The 17327-nt window shown below is 45.8% G+C and overlaps 1 protein-coding gene and 1 pseudogene across 4 annotated transcripts in view; one reads left to right on the top strand and one right to left on the bottom strand.

Moving 5' to 3' along the window:
• The window catches only part of LOC124790136 (myocardin-related transcription factor A-like), a 101201-nt gene that overhangs the window by 68229 nt on the left and 15645 nt on the right, over positions 1-17327 (bottom strand). The gene's annotated exons all lie outside the window — the stretch shown is intronic.
• LOC124791134 lies at positions 3297-3362 on the top strand (annotated as a pseudogene).

The raw sequence follows: 17327 nt of genomic DNA, 5'->3' as shown, positions 1-17327 counted from the left end.
TATTTAAAAAATATTTAAGGTTCTCATTTGAATCACCCTCGTATGATGTTTTTCGCGCCATTCTATTAAATTCATCATTTAACTTCGTTGTTAAAACACTGATAAAACACTGAAATTTTGACGTCGATTATTATTTCTGTTTAATCGTCCATGATGACACCGAAATCACCGTCGACGATTCGCCAGCATAGCACATCCCTAGTATGGACCCTCCGCCAACCACTGTTGAGTACACAAGTAGAAGACTTGAATGGCTGCCAGAATTATGGGAACACTGACAACGAACCCCTTGAGTGTGAGGTCACAAAAGGCCAATTATGTTTACGTCATACGATGCCCCTCATACTGCCTACCATGTAACCACAATACTGGCTGCTAATGGCAACAGGTGGCTGTACTGCAGGTATCCAACGGTGAGCACAGCATGAGGCTATGGAGCGTAGCTGAACTGCTTAGTACACAAGTAACCCACAACAGTGCAACAGTACTAGTTTTGTTGATGCAAAGCAGAGCAATGGCAACGATAAACAAAGCAAACATTTCATCACATCTACAACGACGGTTGCCGAAGTTGAAATTTCGTCAAAAAGAAACGCAACGAATTTCGCAGAGAGAGAGGGAGAGAGAAATCAGAAGCAGACGAAATACTAGCGTTTCTGAAAGGTGAGTCAGTGGAATGCGTGGTGTCGTATGCGCTGTACGGACAATTTACATGAGGAGTACCATAACGACGATACGTGCTTAACAAATGAAAGTGATACTGAAATAAGTGTAGAGCCGTGTAGTTCGTCGTCCTTATCGTACAGAGAGCAACACACCCTGTCTCCAATGAAAAGTAATAAAGGATAATCGTTGTCCAAGGATCGGGGACTAAACAGTTACGTACGTGGAAAATCATCTGCTGCATAGTAAAGAAACAATTACGAAAAGATTTCGAGTAAGTCCGCAGCAGTATGGGTGTGCAGTGCATAAGAAAAACTACGGATACAGGACAAGGCGCACTTGTCATAAAAACTGAAGTTGTGCGTTTCAAGGATGCTCGATACAATTTACAAGCTGTGCGTGATCATGACGTACTACGTTATGCACATCAAATTTCGCGGCATAGATTAGAGTGATGTCAAGGGAAGCAGTGGATGGTTCCACAACGCAGACAGTGATACCGAACTGGAAGATGATAACCAATTTTTAAACAATGCGTCAACTTGGCAATGCACTGTAAACTGCGGAATCGGCCCGAAAATTTGTAGATGAGGTAAACAAACTTATCCTGTCTATCAGTGTGGAATTTGTTTTCAACTCCGACCAATCGGGTTTTGAAGAGGAAACGCGTATGAAAAGAACCCCGGAAATTAGAGGTACCAAGAGAGTAGTATCAACATGAACTGATATCAATGCCTTAACATATTCGTATACAATTATGCCAACGGTTAATCTGGATGGTGAATTGGCTGGAAAATTATTTATTGTGCAGCGAGAAGTTGGAGGTGTTCTTTCTCGTGTGCGTGATCCTGCAAGGTCAGTAGGGAATATTTACGTCACAGCAAGCAAGAGTGGGAAAACTATGATATGAGTATTGCTTTTGGTCAATGGCTCGTCAAAACAACTTACTTCTGCTTGATCCCTGGTCTGTATTTAAAAACCATTCTCCTTTAGAGAAATCTACCCCTCTCGGAAAGTGTGTGACATTGCAATTCGTACCATCTGGAACCACTGGATAAATTCTGCCTCTGGATGTTTGTTTTTTCTGTGCCTATAAAACATATTCTTGCACTATCTGCACCTACGCCTTAAAAGGATAGCCAGTTTCACGATAAGCTCCAACACAGATTAATTACTTTTGAATACATTGTGGGAGTGAACAGTGATCAAAGTGTTACAAATATTTACTATTTAAATTCCTTCCATTTTCATTATTTTTATTTGTTTATAAGACTGACATGCAACATAAGTCATAGCAATGCCTTTTAAAAATTGTCACATGTAAAAAAAAAATGGAATCTACATATGAATTCCTTAGACAATATTTCATAAATATGCACAACTACTGTGCCCTCTCGATTTTTTTTCTGTTAGTATTGATCTATAAGATTTATTATGTAATCTATGTAAATGGAAGTCTCTTCTTACACCAGTAAATCGTAACTGTGCAGCATGTACTATACATGTCAGTTAACAATTATTGCAGCCTATTCATTGAAAATCGTTTCAATAAAGACATGTTGCTGCTCAATAGTGCATCGCCTGTAGTGACAGTCTATGCCATTCCACTTTCGCAACAACTTCGTTAGAAAGAAGCCTGCTGCCACATCTTTGGAACGGCGTCCAACTTCACCATGGCAACCAGTGGTTCCAAATGGTTCACTAAAAGGCCTTGAGAAGGCAACCCATGTACTGTCAAAACGAAGTTCATTTATCCTACATGTTTAAATATTTTTAACGCTTCTTAATTGACAATAGTTGTTCAATAAGCTAAGTTTAATGTGTGTTTATTTTCCTTTCTTGACAATGTTCTTTTAACTAAGAAATTTTACATTGTTATTCGACCTATAACCCATTGGTTAGTAATGACATCATTCCGTCAGAAGTGGGTGGAGCCTCCATTATGTATAGTAAGACGTGCACTGGTTTCTCCAGTAGTGATTCTCCGGCAGGAGGAGGTCCTTACTTCCTCATTGGTAATTCATCGTTTTATAGCTTTATAACTTTATGTATTTTCTTTAATGTATGTATCCCTCTAATTAAAGCTTTGTATACGACTTGTAGGTCTGAAGATGACTACAGACGTGGTCGAAACCGGTGACCGTAATAAATGGTTCACATGTCTCTGAGCACTATGGGACTCAACTGCTGAGGTCATTAGTCCCCTAGAACTTAGAACTAGTTAAACCTAACTAACCTAAGGACATCACACACATTCATGCCCGAGGCACGATTCGAACCTGCGACCGTAGCGGTCTTGCGGTTCCAGACCGCAGCGCCTTTAACCGCACGGCCACTTCGGCCGGCGACCGTAATAAATAAATTGTGATCAAGACATGTCCGAAAGAACAGATACCATATTAGTATATAAGGCTCACCGGCCACTTGACCATCTTCTTCTTGTGCGAATGCACAAACAGAGCCCGAACTCTTACGGGAATCGGCAACGCGCCGCGAGTAATGAGTATAGTGGGCGGGGGCACTACGAATGTAGTGCGGGACAATACGTTGAGAACGTGAGTTTCACGGGAGGCGTGCCAGAGAGAAATCCCTGCAGTCGCGCTATCCTCTGTGTCCTCGGTGGCTCAAATGGAGTACTTGCTCCGGCAGTACATATACTAAAATTGGAACGATACAAAGAAGATAAGCATGGCCCCCGCCGGTACGGTAGCTCAGCGTGTTCGGTCAAAGGGCCGATTGTCCTCTGTAACAAAAAAACTGAGTAAAAGAATCAACGATCAACTTGAACGGACGCCATGTGACGTCGGCACAGACCAAACGCAACGAACTATACTGAACAAAATGAAAGAAAAAAAAAGATGGATAGAGCGTCTGCCATGTAAGCAGGAGATCCCGGGTTCGAGTCCCGGTCGGGGCACGCATTTTCATCTGTCCCCGTTGACGTATGTCAACGCCTGTAAGCAGCTAAGGGTGTTCATTTCATTGTAACTTCAAGACTGTTTTTGATAGTAAATATTTCCAACACAGATTGTTTCAGATTCGGTTGCATGCCACCATCTTGCATCAGTTATCTTCACTCCGGAACACAAATATGATTCTACGCGCATTGTTTGAGATTGGATACCTAGTAGAACGTCCTGAACTCTCAAGAAGTTCGCCTCTGATGTTGATGATCGGAACCTTCATGATCACTGTGACGCGCCATTTTTCATTCGGTATTCGTGGTGCAAGTTAATGGCTTGTTTTGAAAATTACTCAAATGTCGACGATGTCCATTTTGTGAAGTGTTGTACGTACATCCCACAGTAGACTGATCTCTGCACCTTACGGACACTCGTTCCCTGTCGCCCTCCTGATACACACGGTGCTTCAGAAGCAGGTAATATCTTACGTGTCTTAACTGTTAACACAACACTCCCAGATAAAGAGCAAAGTTGCGACCTCGCACTCGAGGGGGTGGTTGTGCCCAGCGTTGTCACAGTTCGAGGCTCGGACCTACATGCAAGAGTGTAATCAGCAACAAACAACACCAGTCACGGGAGGTGAAGGGGCTCTCCCAGCCGCGATACACAATTGGTAGCAGACGCACTGGCCCTGGTGGTCACTGGAGTTCACACGAAAGTAACAGGGGTAACAAACGGGACGGACTACTAATTCAGATAGAGGGTTCACTGTGTCGAATCAGCAAACGACCCCGATCTACACAGATTTGGAGGCGTTGGTCGAGGCAGTTTAGGCGAAAGTCGCGGAAGAGACGTGCTGACACTCTGACTGCCGAGGAGACGCGAAGCGCGGTGGCGACTGTGCGCGGGGGCGGCACTGACCGTGAGCGGCCCGCGGCAGCGTCGGCGGCGGCGGCGGCCGGCAGCAGGCGGTGGCCGTGCACATGGCGGGCGGGCGACGCCGACACTGCCGCTACTCACTGCTGACCGGCTAGCAGCCGTAGTACTGGCTAGAGAGGGTGGGTGGTGGGGGGGGGTGGGGGGGGGGGAGGCGCGGGCCCAGGCAGCCGCCGCGTCACAACACGCCGCTCGCACGCTCTTGTTTACAGTGGGGGAGCGGCCGGCCCTTATACGCAGGGCTGCAAACACAGCCGGCCCAAAGCCCCTACAAGGAGAGCTTTTCGTGCCGACTGACTTCGCGAAACGTGAGTTCCACCACGCGAATGAAGCGGACGGTTGTTCACGCAACTCAAACCGACTAGTTTCTCTCTTACGAACAAAAACTTCAATGGATTTCTGTCAAAACCCATCTTTGCAAACTCCGCGATAAAGGTGGCAGCATTAGTCCAGTATCCCCACGACACACTCTGGCCTGTAACACACGAGAGCACTTCTTCTATTTCGCAGCTGATCAAAATAATACTAATCTAACAAACCGAAACGTCACGATCACATCTTTTTGGAACACCGAAGAATGATCAAACCTGTCGAAATAGCGGAGATTGTCGCCCTGCTGCATTCCTGTAAGTTATGACATCGGGTATCGTTTGATTATGCAATCGATGGCCAATCGATGGTATCAGTCGCAAACTCCACATACCTACAATTTTGTGTCCAGACTGATTTAAGGTAGAACGAAAACGTAAGTCTAGGCGTGGGAAAGACAAATGACAGAAACACATTTATCGGAAGAATTTGGAGGAAATGTAATTCACGTACGACATAGATCGCTTACAAAAAGCTCCTTACGTCAATTACGTAGCATCGTTGACGTACGAAGATGAATTAGCGGAAGAGACAGAAAAGATCCAAAGAGGGGCGGCACGATTCGCCTCGGGTTTTGTTTATTGGGCGCGCGGAGTGGAGTGCCCCAGGAGAGGCTCGGCTGCAAGGGGGTGGCGGGGGTGCGGGGCAGGGACGCCGGCAGAGAGCAGTATGGGACTTAACTTCTAAGGTCATCAGTCCCCTAAAACTTAGAACTTCTTAAACCTAACTAACCTAAGGACATCACACACATCCATGCCCCAGGCAGGATTCGAACCTGCGACCGTAGCGGTCGCGCGATTCCAGACTGAAGCGCCTAGAACCTCGGCCACAGCGGCCGGCTATTTTCTTTACCTGAGAAATTTCTGGGCGAAATCGCTACAGACAGCTTAGTCTACCAGTTCTGCTATCACGATACCAAATTATTGGAATGATGGAGGACGATAAATGTATCAATCTAAGTTAAGGGGAGTCTTGTCCCGGAAAAATGGCTGAAAATTATAGATGTTTAGTTAATAACGCGCAAAAAGGCAGATCGAAAGAATGTTCAGATGTCTGCGAATTCCTAAGGGAAATGTGTGTGAAATCTTAAGGGACTTAACTGCTAAGGTCATCAGTCCCTAAGTCTATACACTATTTAACCTAAATTATCCTAAGGACAAACACACACACATCCATGCCCGAGGGAGGATTCGAACCTCCGCCGGGACCAGCCGCACAGTCCATGACTGCAGCGCCTGAGACCGCACGGCTAATTCCGCGCGGCACCTAAGGGACCAGGCTGCTGAGGTCATCGGTCCCTAGACTTACACGCTACTTTCACTAACTTACGCTAAGAACAACACACCCACCCATGCCCGTGGGATGACTCGAACCTCCGGCGGGAGTGGTCGCGTCAGGTCGAAAGGTTAGAGTTTCACGTGTATATGGAAAGACCCGTTATTGACTGATTACACTACTTACAACGATTCCTGGAGACAATTAAAACCGTTAAATATATCTCAGAGTACTTATGCGTAGTGATTTCAGCACATAAAATTAGTTGCAGGGGATGATGATGATGAGGTCCCATACTCCGAGGAGTGTAGGGGACGATGCGATAGACCCGCACCGCCGTACTAGGCAAGATCCTAGCGGAGGTGGTTTGCCATTGCCTTCCTCCGACCGTAATGAGGATGAAGACGACACAACGACACCCAGTCATCTCAAGGCAGGAAAAATCTCTGACCCCGCCGGGAATCGAACCCGAGACTCCGTGAAGCGAGAACGCTGCCGCAAGACCACGAAATGCAGACAGCTGCAGGGGAGGCAGAAGTCATGTTCAGTGACAAAATCGTAGTTTGACGGATGGAGTTACCATCAGGAAAAGGACGGGATCGTTACCGAGTAGGACTGACACAAAAGAGAGGGAAGATGCAAGGAAGAGCAGCGCGTTTCGTCACGAGTTCGTTAAGGAACCGCGGACACCTTACGCAGATGACACGTCCCAGTGGTAGGCGCCACAGGAGAGGCGCTGTGCAGCGCGCAGTCGTCTACTGCCGAAGCTCCGACTGGAAAGGGCGAATCATGCATCACTTCCGCAAACATAAAGGCAATGGCAGGAAAACAACTCAGGATTCGGGCCGAGTCCCGCTCGTGTAGCGTAACGCGCAGCGCACTGCCTTGCGCGGCTGGGAGGCCACCCACACCCGCGTGGAATAGTTATGCAAAAACTTATTACGTTTGTTGTTGTTGTTGTTGTTGTGGTCTTCAGTCCTGAGACTGGTTTGATGCAGCTCTCCATGCTACTCTATCCTGTGCAAGCTTCTTCATCTCCCAGTACCTACTGCAACCTACATCCTTCTGAATCTGCTTAGTGTATTCATCTCTTGGTCTCCCTCTACGATTTTTACCCTCCGTGCTGCCCTTCAATACTAAATTGGTGATACCGTGATGCCTCAGAACATGTCCTACCAACCGATCCCTTCTTGTAGTCAAGTTGTGCCACAAACTCCTCTTCTCGCCAATCCTATTCAATACCTCCTCATTAGTTATGCGATCTACTCATCAAATCTTCAACATTCTTCTGTAGCACCACATTTCGAAAGCTTCTATTCTCTTCTTGTCCAAACTATTTATCGTCCACGTTTCACTTCCATTACGTTTATAGCTCGGAAAATCTTAACCTTTACAAACACAGTAGTTACTTAGTAAGAAGACTAGACAAACAATACGGTCTGCAGTAATTGTTAATGCTGTCAAAATTCACGACGTTTTAAGGTAAAATTTACATAAACGTTAATTTTACATTTTACAAGTGCAACAAGGGGTTTTTCGCCAAAATGTCGCGCGACGCTCTGGTTTTTGCAGACCAACTTGAGGCTGCTTCCAAGCTCGATAGACCACAAGTGTTCTGTGTCAGCGTGTTCCGCCCGACTTCCCGCACAGCAGCGCGCTGCATCGTAAACAGACATCGTTTACGTCCCTGTACGATCCTAGCAACGCGTTTCTCCATTATGACGACTGCAAAAGCTGGAGCGGTACTCCAGAATGGGTGCCATTGGCGCCTTGCATCAAATTTTCCTTAAAGACTCACTGCCCTTTTTCAGGACCGTAGCAACCAATCTAAATGTTCCAGTCGCCCGCCAAATAAAAGTTATTCGCGATTAGCTTAGTTCGTATCGCTTCTTAGAATTAACGCTAAATATCTAAATGGTGTGATGGACTCCGTAATTTCATTCGCGATCGGATACTGCCCGGTCTTCCTTTCTGTTGTAGGCGTTACGTAGCATTTATCGACTTTTAAAGGAAGCCGCCACTCTCTACACAAAATGGAAATGCTGCCCGTGCCTTTCTGCAATTCCAAGGAGGCCGCCGTCACGGGCTACTGCGCGGGTACGCCAACGTCTTCACTCGACTACAGGTCAGTCGAACACGGATCTCGTAGCAGGTGAGGCCAGATTAAGAGGTGTATGAGTTTAAATCAAATCTGTAAAAATAAAAGACACTTTGGTGTATATGCTGATAAACTATGGTGACATGTCAAAGTAAGATCCCCTCACAGTCATCACAAAGTGCTGCTTAAGTACGACACTTGTTACTTCTCGTCTGCCAAGTTTGCCAGCCATGCCGAACCCTTCCATTTCCGCCTATCACACAGGGCGCGCTCTCTTGCCTAATACAAACCAAAGTATATCTAAGGCAAGCAGCTGTCAACTTAAAACAAAAGCTGATACTGCTAAGAGGGCTGAGCGTCGTACCGTCACCGCTGTTTCGACTTGTAACCCATTACGAGCTCCACTGAGTCAATCTCTTGGACATCTCTGACACAGGAGTACTACCCCAGTGCAGTGTGTCTAACACAAGAGCCACAACTGCGCTTCACTTGCCGCTGCAGGAATTCCGGATCTCGCTTCACTTTCAACTGAGATGAAGCGTATGTCTGTCGAAATACATGAAAGGGAAACCAGCAGTCGTAAAAGGAATAATGCAGGAGCGTAGCGTGTCAATTAGCCTGTTCAAAGATTGAGTACTGAAGCAAACTATGATACATTTAAAGTATAGCGAGAAGAAATAAAAAATCTGAGGTTTGTCGATGACATTGTAATACTGTCAGAGATGGCAAGCGACTTGGAAGGTTAGTTCAGCGGAATGGCTTGTGTCCTGAAAACACCACTTATAAACCGGGCAGCATAATGTAATTAATCCGCTGACGTTGGTGGCACTACGTACGAAAATGAGGTGCTAAACGTAGTACAGGAAAAACTGACAGCAACAGAAGTAAAGGGGATATAATCTAGACTAGTAAACGTAAGACACGCTTTTCTGAAAAACATCCACTATATACAAGGTGGTCCATTGAAAGTGACCGGGCCAAATATCTCACGAAAAAACTACAAAGAACGAAACTCGTCTAGCTTGAAGGGGGAAACCAGATGGCACTATGCTTGGCCCGCTAGATGGCACTGCCATAGGTCAAACGGATATTAACTGCGTTTTTTTTTTTAAATGGGAACCCCAATTTTTATTACATATTCGTGTAGTACGTAAAGAAATATGAATGTTTTAGTTCGACGACTTTTTTCGCTTTGTGATAGATGCCGCTGTAATAGTCACAAACGTATAAGTACGTGGTATCACGTAACATTCCGCCAGTGCGGACAGTATTTGATTGCTGATACATTACCCGTGTTAAAATGGACCGTTTAACAATTGCGGAAAAGGTCGATATCGTGTTGATGTATGGCTATTGTGATCAAAATGCCCAACGGGAGTATTCTATGTATGCTGGTCGGTATCCTGGACGACATCATCCAAGAGTCCGGACCGTTCGCCGGATAGTTACGTTATTTAAGGAAACGAAGTGTTCAGCCACACGTGAAACGTCAACCACCACCTGCAACAAATGATGATGCCCAAGTAGGTGTTTTAGCTGCTGTCGCGGCTAATCCGCACATCAGTAGCAGACAAATTGCGCGAGAATCGGGAATCTCAAAAATGTTGGTGTTGAGCATGCTACATCAACATCGATTGCACCCGTACCATAATTCTATGCACCAGGAATTGCATGGCGACGACTTTGAACGTCGTGTACAGTTCTGCCACTGGGCACAAGAGAAATTACGGGACGAAGACAGATTTTTTGCACGCGTTCTATTTAGCGACGAAGCGTCATTAACCAACAGCGGTAGCGTGAACCGGCATAATGTGCACTATTGGGCAACGGAAAATCCACGATGGCTGCGACAAGTGGAACATCAGCAACCTTGGCGGGTTAATGTATGGTGCGGCATTATGGGAGGAAGGATAATTGGCCCCCATTTTATCGATGGCAATCTAAATGGTGCAATGTATGATGACTTTCTACGTACTGTTCTACCGATGTTACTACAAGATGTTTCACTGCATGACAGAATGGCGATGTACTTCCAACATGATGGATGTCCGGCATATAGCTCGCGTGCGGTTGAAGCGGTATTGAATACCATATTTTATGACAGGTGGATTGGTCGTCGAAGCACCATACCATGGCCCGCACATTCACCGGATCTGGCGTACCCGGATTTCTTTCTGTGGCGAAATTTGAATGATATTTGCCATCGTGATCCACCGACAACGCCTGACAACATGTGTCAGCGCACTGTCAATGCATGTGCGAACATTACGGAAGGCGAACTACTCGCTGTTGAGAGGAATGTCGTTACACGTATTGCCAAATGCACTGAGGTTGACGGACATCATTTTGAGCATTTATTGCATTAATGTGGCATTTACAGGTAATCACGCTGTAACAGCATGCGTTTTCAGAAATGAGAAGTTCACAAAGGTACAAGTATCACATTGGAACAACCGAAATAAAATGTTCAAACGTAGCTACGTTCTGTATTTTAATTTAAAAACCTACCTGTTACCAACTGTTCGTCTAAAATTGTGAACCATATGTTTGTAACTATTACAGCGCCATCTATCACGTACCTATTACAGCGCCATCTATCACAAGGCGAAAAAAGTGGTCCAACTAAAACATTCATATTTCTTTACGTACTACACGAATATGTAATAAAAAATGGGGGTTCCTATTTAAAAAACGCAGTTGATATCCGTTTGACCTATGGCAGCGCCATCTAGCGGGTCAACCATAGCGCCATCTGGTTTCCCCCTTCAAGCTAGACAAGTTTTGCTCTTAGTAGTTTTTTCGTTTGACGCTTATTTCGTGAGCTATTTGGGCCGGTCGCGATCAATGGACCACCCTGTATACGTTAAGTCTTACGAATTCTTTGAAAGTATTTGTCCGGAGAGTACAGTTATATGGAAGTAAGACGTGGAACAGACAAGAAGAGGCTACGAGCTTTGGAAGTGTGGTAGTACAAATGAATGCTGGAGACTGGATCGGACAATTAATTAAAAGCTATTGAATGTAATCGGAAACGAAACAGCTTTGTGCCACAATATGTCCTTGGGACATTGCCCTTGGGGGAGAGGGGAAGGGGATGTTGCAGGGGGAGGCGAAGGCTCGAACGCAGTAAGCAGATCCAGGCTGCCGCAGCTAAGCAGAGATGGAGAGGCTCGCAGGCGACAGAGTCCAGCAGTGTGCAGAGTTGGAGGGCAACAGCAGAGGCAGGCGTTCAGAGAGCGCCGAAACGAAACTCCGACTTACGTCCGCGGGCGTGCGCAGCGCTGCCGACACGAGGCGGCGGGCATTCTCCGCTCACTGCCGACAGGCGCTGCTCGAGACGTGGCCGGCGAGCGGACGACCGGAAGCGAAGCAACAGCAGGAAGTTGCATCGATGCGGTCGCGCTGTTTATCGCAGCACGAGGCGAGCGCGGCGGCCGGCGCCCGCTGCCAGTCTGCGTCTCCCTCCGTCCGACACCTCTGACATCCGAATCCGTACCGTATACACAGATACTCCGCGAGCCAATGTGCGAGGGTCACTCCAAAAGAAACGCACACCATTTTTTTAAATACATCTTTTATTCTACATGTTTGAAAGTTTTACAGTGTGTAGATACTTCCTTTAGGAACAATATTTTCATTTCTCCACATAATTTCCATCCTTCTCAACTGCCTTACGCCATCTTGGAACCGGCGCCTGTATATCCGCACGGTAAAATTCTGCACCAACCTGTTGGAGCCACTGTTTGGCAGCGTGCACAAGGGAGTCATCATCTTCGAACCTTGTTCCACGAAGAGAGTCTTTCAGTTTCCCAAAGAGATGATAGTCACATGGAGCCAGGTCAGGACTGTAAGGCGGGTGTTTCAGTGTTGTCCATCCGAGTTTCGTGATCGCTTCCACCGTTTTTTGACTAACATGCGGCCGTGTATTGTCGTGCAACAGCAAAACATCCTGCTTTTGCCGATGTGGCAGAACACGAGTTTCTTCAGTGTCGACACATATACATCAGAATTTATCGTGGTTCCACTTGGCATCATGTCCACAAGCAAGAGTCCTTCGGAATCGAAAAACACCGTAGCCATAACTTTTACAGCAGAAAGTGCGATTTTGAATTTGTTTTTCTTGCTTGAATTTGCATAATGCCACTCCACTGATTGCCTCTTCGTCTCTGGTGAAAAATGATGGAGCCATGCTTCATCACCTGTCACAATTCTTCCTAGAAATCATTTAAAACCATTCTCGTACTGTTCCAAAAGTTCGCTGCATACCGTTTCTTTGTGAGCCACTATCAACATCCTGGGAACCCACCTGGCACAAACCTTTTTTAACGCCAGCACTTTCAGTATTCTGCAAACACTTTCTTCCCCTATCCCAACGTAGCGTGACAATTCGTTCACTGTGATGCGTCTGTCAGCAGTCACCAATTCGCTAACTCTCTGCACATTGTCTGGAATGTGTGCAGTACGAGGCCTGCCGCTGCGAGGACAATCCTCAATATTGCCGTGCACGCTTTCAACACGTAACCTGATTGCCACCGACTAACTGTACTGCGATCTGCAGTAGCATGTCCATACACCTTTTTCATCCTCTTGTGGATGTTTCCCACTGTCTCGTTCTCACAGCACAGGAATTCTAAGACAGTATGCTGCTTCTGACGAACGTCAAGTGTAGCAGCCATCTTGAAGACATGCTGTGACGGCGCCACTCAACGGGAACAGGTTGAACTAAGTTTGAAAACACGCGGGAAGGATGTACCTACACAATGTAAGACTCTCACACATGCAGAATGTAAACTGTATGTTTACAAAAATAGTGTGCATTTCTTTTGGAGTGACCCTCGTACATGACCGGGTGGAGGATATTTCGTACCGATATACCGCTGTCGCTGCCCCCTTTCCTGTTGCAGAAGGGAATGGTGCGACTAAGGAACGACTGAAACTTCCTAGCAGATTAAAAATGTGTGCCAAACCGAGACTCGAACTCGGGACCTATGGCCTTTCGTAGGCAAGCGCTCTACCGGAAGGTAGGAGACGAGATACTGGCAGAAGTAAAGCTGTGAGGACAGGGCGTGAGTCGTGCTTGGCTAGCTCAGACGGTAGGGCACTTACCCGCGAAAAACAAAGGTTCCGAGTTCGAGTCTTGGTCTGGCACACAGTTTTAATCTGCCAGGAAGTTTCATATCAGCGCACACCCTGCTGCAAAGTGAACATCTCATTCTAGGAAACGACTGTTTGTAAACCTCCGTACGATATGGAAATTCTCTAACTTTACATTCGTGGCTTGACGCGAGATACATACGTGAGGAAATAATATGTTGATGGGATTCTTCTAGAGGCTTACGCTGCCCGAATATGAACAATAAACCACACTACGCCTGTGTAGTAGCGTCTATCACTGAAGTTTCATAGGAATCTCTGTGAAGCTGTCGCGTCGACTAAACGGGCCCGCGACGAAACGCCGTGCTGTCCTTTGGATATCCTCTGCTTCCTCCAGCAATCCTCCCTGGTATGGGTCGCAGAGCGAGGAGCAATAGTCAATTATTGGTCGAATGAGAGTCTTGTAAGTTGCCTCCTTCGTCGGTAGACTCTATTCGTTTCCGCGATTAGTTTTATGTGATCGTTCCACTTCACACCGCTCTGTACGTATCTCTCAGATTGAGGGACGTCAATGTTTGCAATGATTGTGCTTTTACAGAGTGACCTAACAGTGACGGGCATTCCCCATTGTTTGTACGCAATAAGTTACTTTCGTTTAGCTTAACAGACAATTCCCAGCCGAGCATCACACATTGATTTTCTGCAGGCCTTCTACATTTCTAATGACTTCTCTATTGAATGAGAGGAAGTGACTGACTGTACGAGTCGACGTAAGCGGCGTCATCTGTATCGTCTTGTTTTCCTAATCCTTAACGGAGATATACGAGTACCACGGTTGCGATTCACATGTTCGCGAACCTTCCTGCAATTCCCGTTCTCCAGATTTAGCAAACAGGATTTTGCGATAACAACTGCATCTTTTTTCCAAAGATTCTCATTTAACTTCTCCGAGCATTTCTGCTACATTGTCGTAGGAGCTATAATGAACTGTTAAGCTATAATCCTAGAGCACGTCCTACTTCTTCAAACTATGTTCGCGTGTACTCTTTTAATCGTATACTATCGAGATCAGATGTGTGTGTGCTTCTGCGTGTGCTTAACTTTTGCTAATGCAGTTCTTCCGCCAAATGGGTTTGCAGAATACTGGTTTTCCTCTTAGGAAGGGCGTCAAAAATGCAAGATTGGTGCTTTTTAACAGTCGGTCGACACTGACGTCACTGCTGATGGAAAATGAGTTCGAGTTGGGGAATATTGGGGAGGAAAACGAGCGGGTCTTTTCCAAGAGAAGCGTCCCATAACGCGCATAATTTATGCGATCTAGGGAATGCAGACAAACTCTAAATCCGGACTGGTAGACATGGGCTTGTACCAAAGGTTCCCGAAAGCGAGGCTCTCTAAACACGCACCCCGGCCTGAAAAATTAGCGCCCGGAGACACCGCGCTAGTACCCTGCACCGTCGCCTCCAGCGCTGATGATGGCCTCAGTCTAAAGCTGTGTATAGGGAAAGTACGGCCAACTTGCCAGTGGCTGCCATTTTGCGCCCATTGCGCCGCTGGTGATGCATGTAACATCGTCAACGAAAGTTTAATTGCACTGTATGAGTGTGGTGATGATATTTATTCAAATAGTCTACAACAAGTTAGTTATTCAATAATTCGTAAGATATTTCTCGAACCTTTGCTTGGTTTTCGTCGTTGTAAGTTTCATGCAGCAGGTGACAACTTCTTAACGCGTCATCAGTACTTTGCAATTCGTTAATCTTGAAGGGGCAGAGCCTGTGACGTTAGACTTAGGCCGAGTCCTACGTGAGCGACAGAAGCGACCGACTGCGCGCGACACCTTCAGGCGAAAAAACACCACCGCAGGTATAGTTACGGAAGTGTCCTACGTGAGCGACTTCCGTGGCGCTGCCTGTTCTCGGTGTTTGAATTCAAACGTGTTTGAATCTTTTCGCTGCAGCACGCGCGACAGCGAAAGCGACAGCCACGTGTCTTCTCGGCAAAGCAGTGGAGCGGACGCGACAGCAGCTATGGAATACTTATTATCCGATTTTAAGTAAACTATTCGGTGAAAAAAATGTGATTCTTCCGCATCTTATAGCTTAATATCTTTGCTCAATAAAGGTCTGAATTTACTTTCGCTATTCGTCATAGTTATTGTGCTGCACGAAACTGAGTACATGAACGCACGAAATTTTTAAGAATTTGCGGAGATAAAATCACATTGCGTAGACTTCCCGTATAGTTCATTTAAAGCCATACATTATTGAGTATGAAATGTAATCTATAAATCTAAATTGTATTTAAAGTTGAGACCGGAATGATACCGCTTCTCATTCTTGAGATATTGGCTGTTATATCCGCGGACGGGTCGCTTTCCTGGGCTTCGGGAATGAAGTGGTCGTAAAAACCGTCGTATCCCATAAACGGTTCAAGATATTGAAACGACGTTTTTTGGAAATGACAGCACGCAGAACGGACTATTTTGTCGTACGATTAACACTCGATATGTTTTTGTGAACGCGTCAGCAGAGCAAAAACAAGACCCCCTATAAAGACCATGAGGTTTTGTTCGAATTTTCATAGCGAAACAAAGAGAGAGAAGCAAGCAAACGGGGTATCAAAGTGACCAGCGTGAGGTCTATTTTTGCATGAAAATATTTAACTGCTTGAAAGAAATCAGGAAAATTAAGGAAAACTTAATTAACGAGTTGAGGAAAAATTGGAATCTTTCACTAAATGCTGCCGCCAAGCTGAGTAAATGAAGTGTCAAAAAGTTCATCTCTTCAAGGCCTAGCTATTTTGCACATAAAAAACATACATTGGTGCGGTATTTAAATGTCAAAAAGGATTCCTTCGAATCAAGTACCAAAGCTAAGATTTTCGAGAACAGAAGACGTTAGGAAAGCAAACGAGGAGTCAGTAAGATCATGATTTCTGAATAAAACTCGAAAATAAAAAACAAAGAAATTGGTCAAATATTTTGTGTAAAAGAAATAAATAGACCACAGAAACGTTTCACGTGCCTTTGAATAATGCTCGAAGTCATGAACAGAAAATGAGGTGCATCAAACGTTTTCCTAATATTTTTTATGTCATTGATATTGCGATAAAATGATACGCGAAGGAATGGAAATTAAAAAAAATTACATTTAAATCGATGAAATGAATAAAAATGATGTTCAAAATCATTTCGATGAAGATTTTTAAAAAAATTTACTGCACCGGACAAAATTCGAACTGACAAGATCCTGCTCGTGAAGCTATTTTCCTATGCATTACACCACGCATGTATATGTTGAGTTCACACAAAATTCCGAAATTTTTTTCGTCAATTATTCGCTTATTAGTTTATTAGTGCCCCACCAGGGTGAGTGGTTGCAGTGTGTGATACCTGGGACCTTAACCAACATAACGGTATAGATGGTTCCAAAAACTCGACCCCGCCACTGGGAACGTCTCCTTGGGTGTTATATAAACGCGAATCAGCATCCTGTTCAGATGAATCACAACAGCGTTTTGAAATGATGCAGAAGAACCGTCACTTAGCTCTAGAACTCTGGAGCATATGATGCAATCGACTAATGGGAAAATACTTGGTTTTGCGTTCTACTGCCACGTTTTAGTTAGTCAGGAAACGAAATATGAGGATGTTAGCCTGCCGCGCTCAGAAAACAGCAGCTAGGGAGAGTATTGTGGCCACGATATAGTGAGTTCCAAAGGCGTTGCAGGACGGGGAGAGAGGCCGGTGCGCCGCCGTGTGCTGCGCGCCGGTGTCCGCCTCGTTGTGATGTGCGGCGGCGGCGACGCCGGAACTGTGGACGTCCGCTGAGTCAGCACGCGGCCGGAGGACGACGAACCTGCCACCTGCCTATGTGGATCACCGGGGGCAGCCTGAGCGCCGGCTCTGCCGTGACACACACTCGCTTCTCTTATACCCGACAATAACCTCCAGCTGCCGACAGTAAACTCCACTGTCTCGGTCGGGA

The sequence above is a fragment of the Schistocerca piceifrons genome, chromosome 3 (genome assembly GCF_021461385.2).
Source record: "Schistocerca piceifrons isolate TAMUIC-IGC-003096 chromosome 3, iqSchPice1.1, whole genome shotgun sequence".
NCBI classification, from domain to species: domain Eukaryota; kingdom Metazoa; phylum Arthropoda; class Insecta; order Orthoptera; family Acrididae; genus Schistocerca; species Schistocerca piceifrons.
This window is presented reverse-complemented; position numbering and strand designations above follow the sequence as displayed.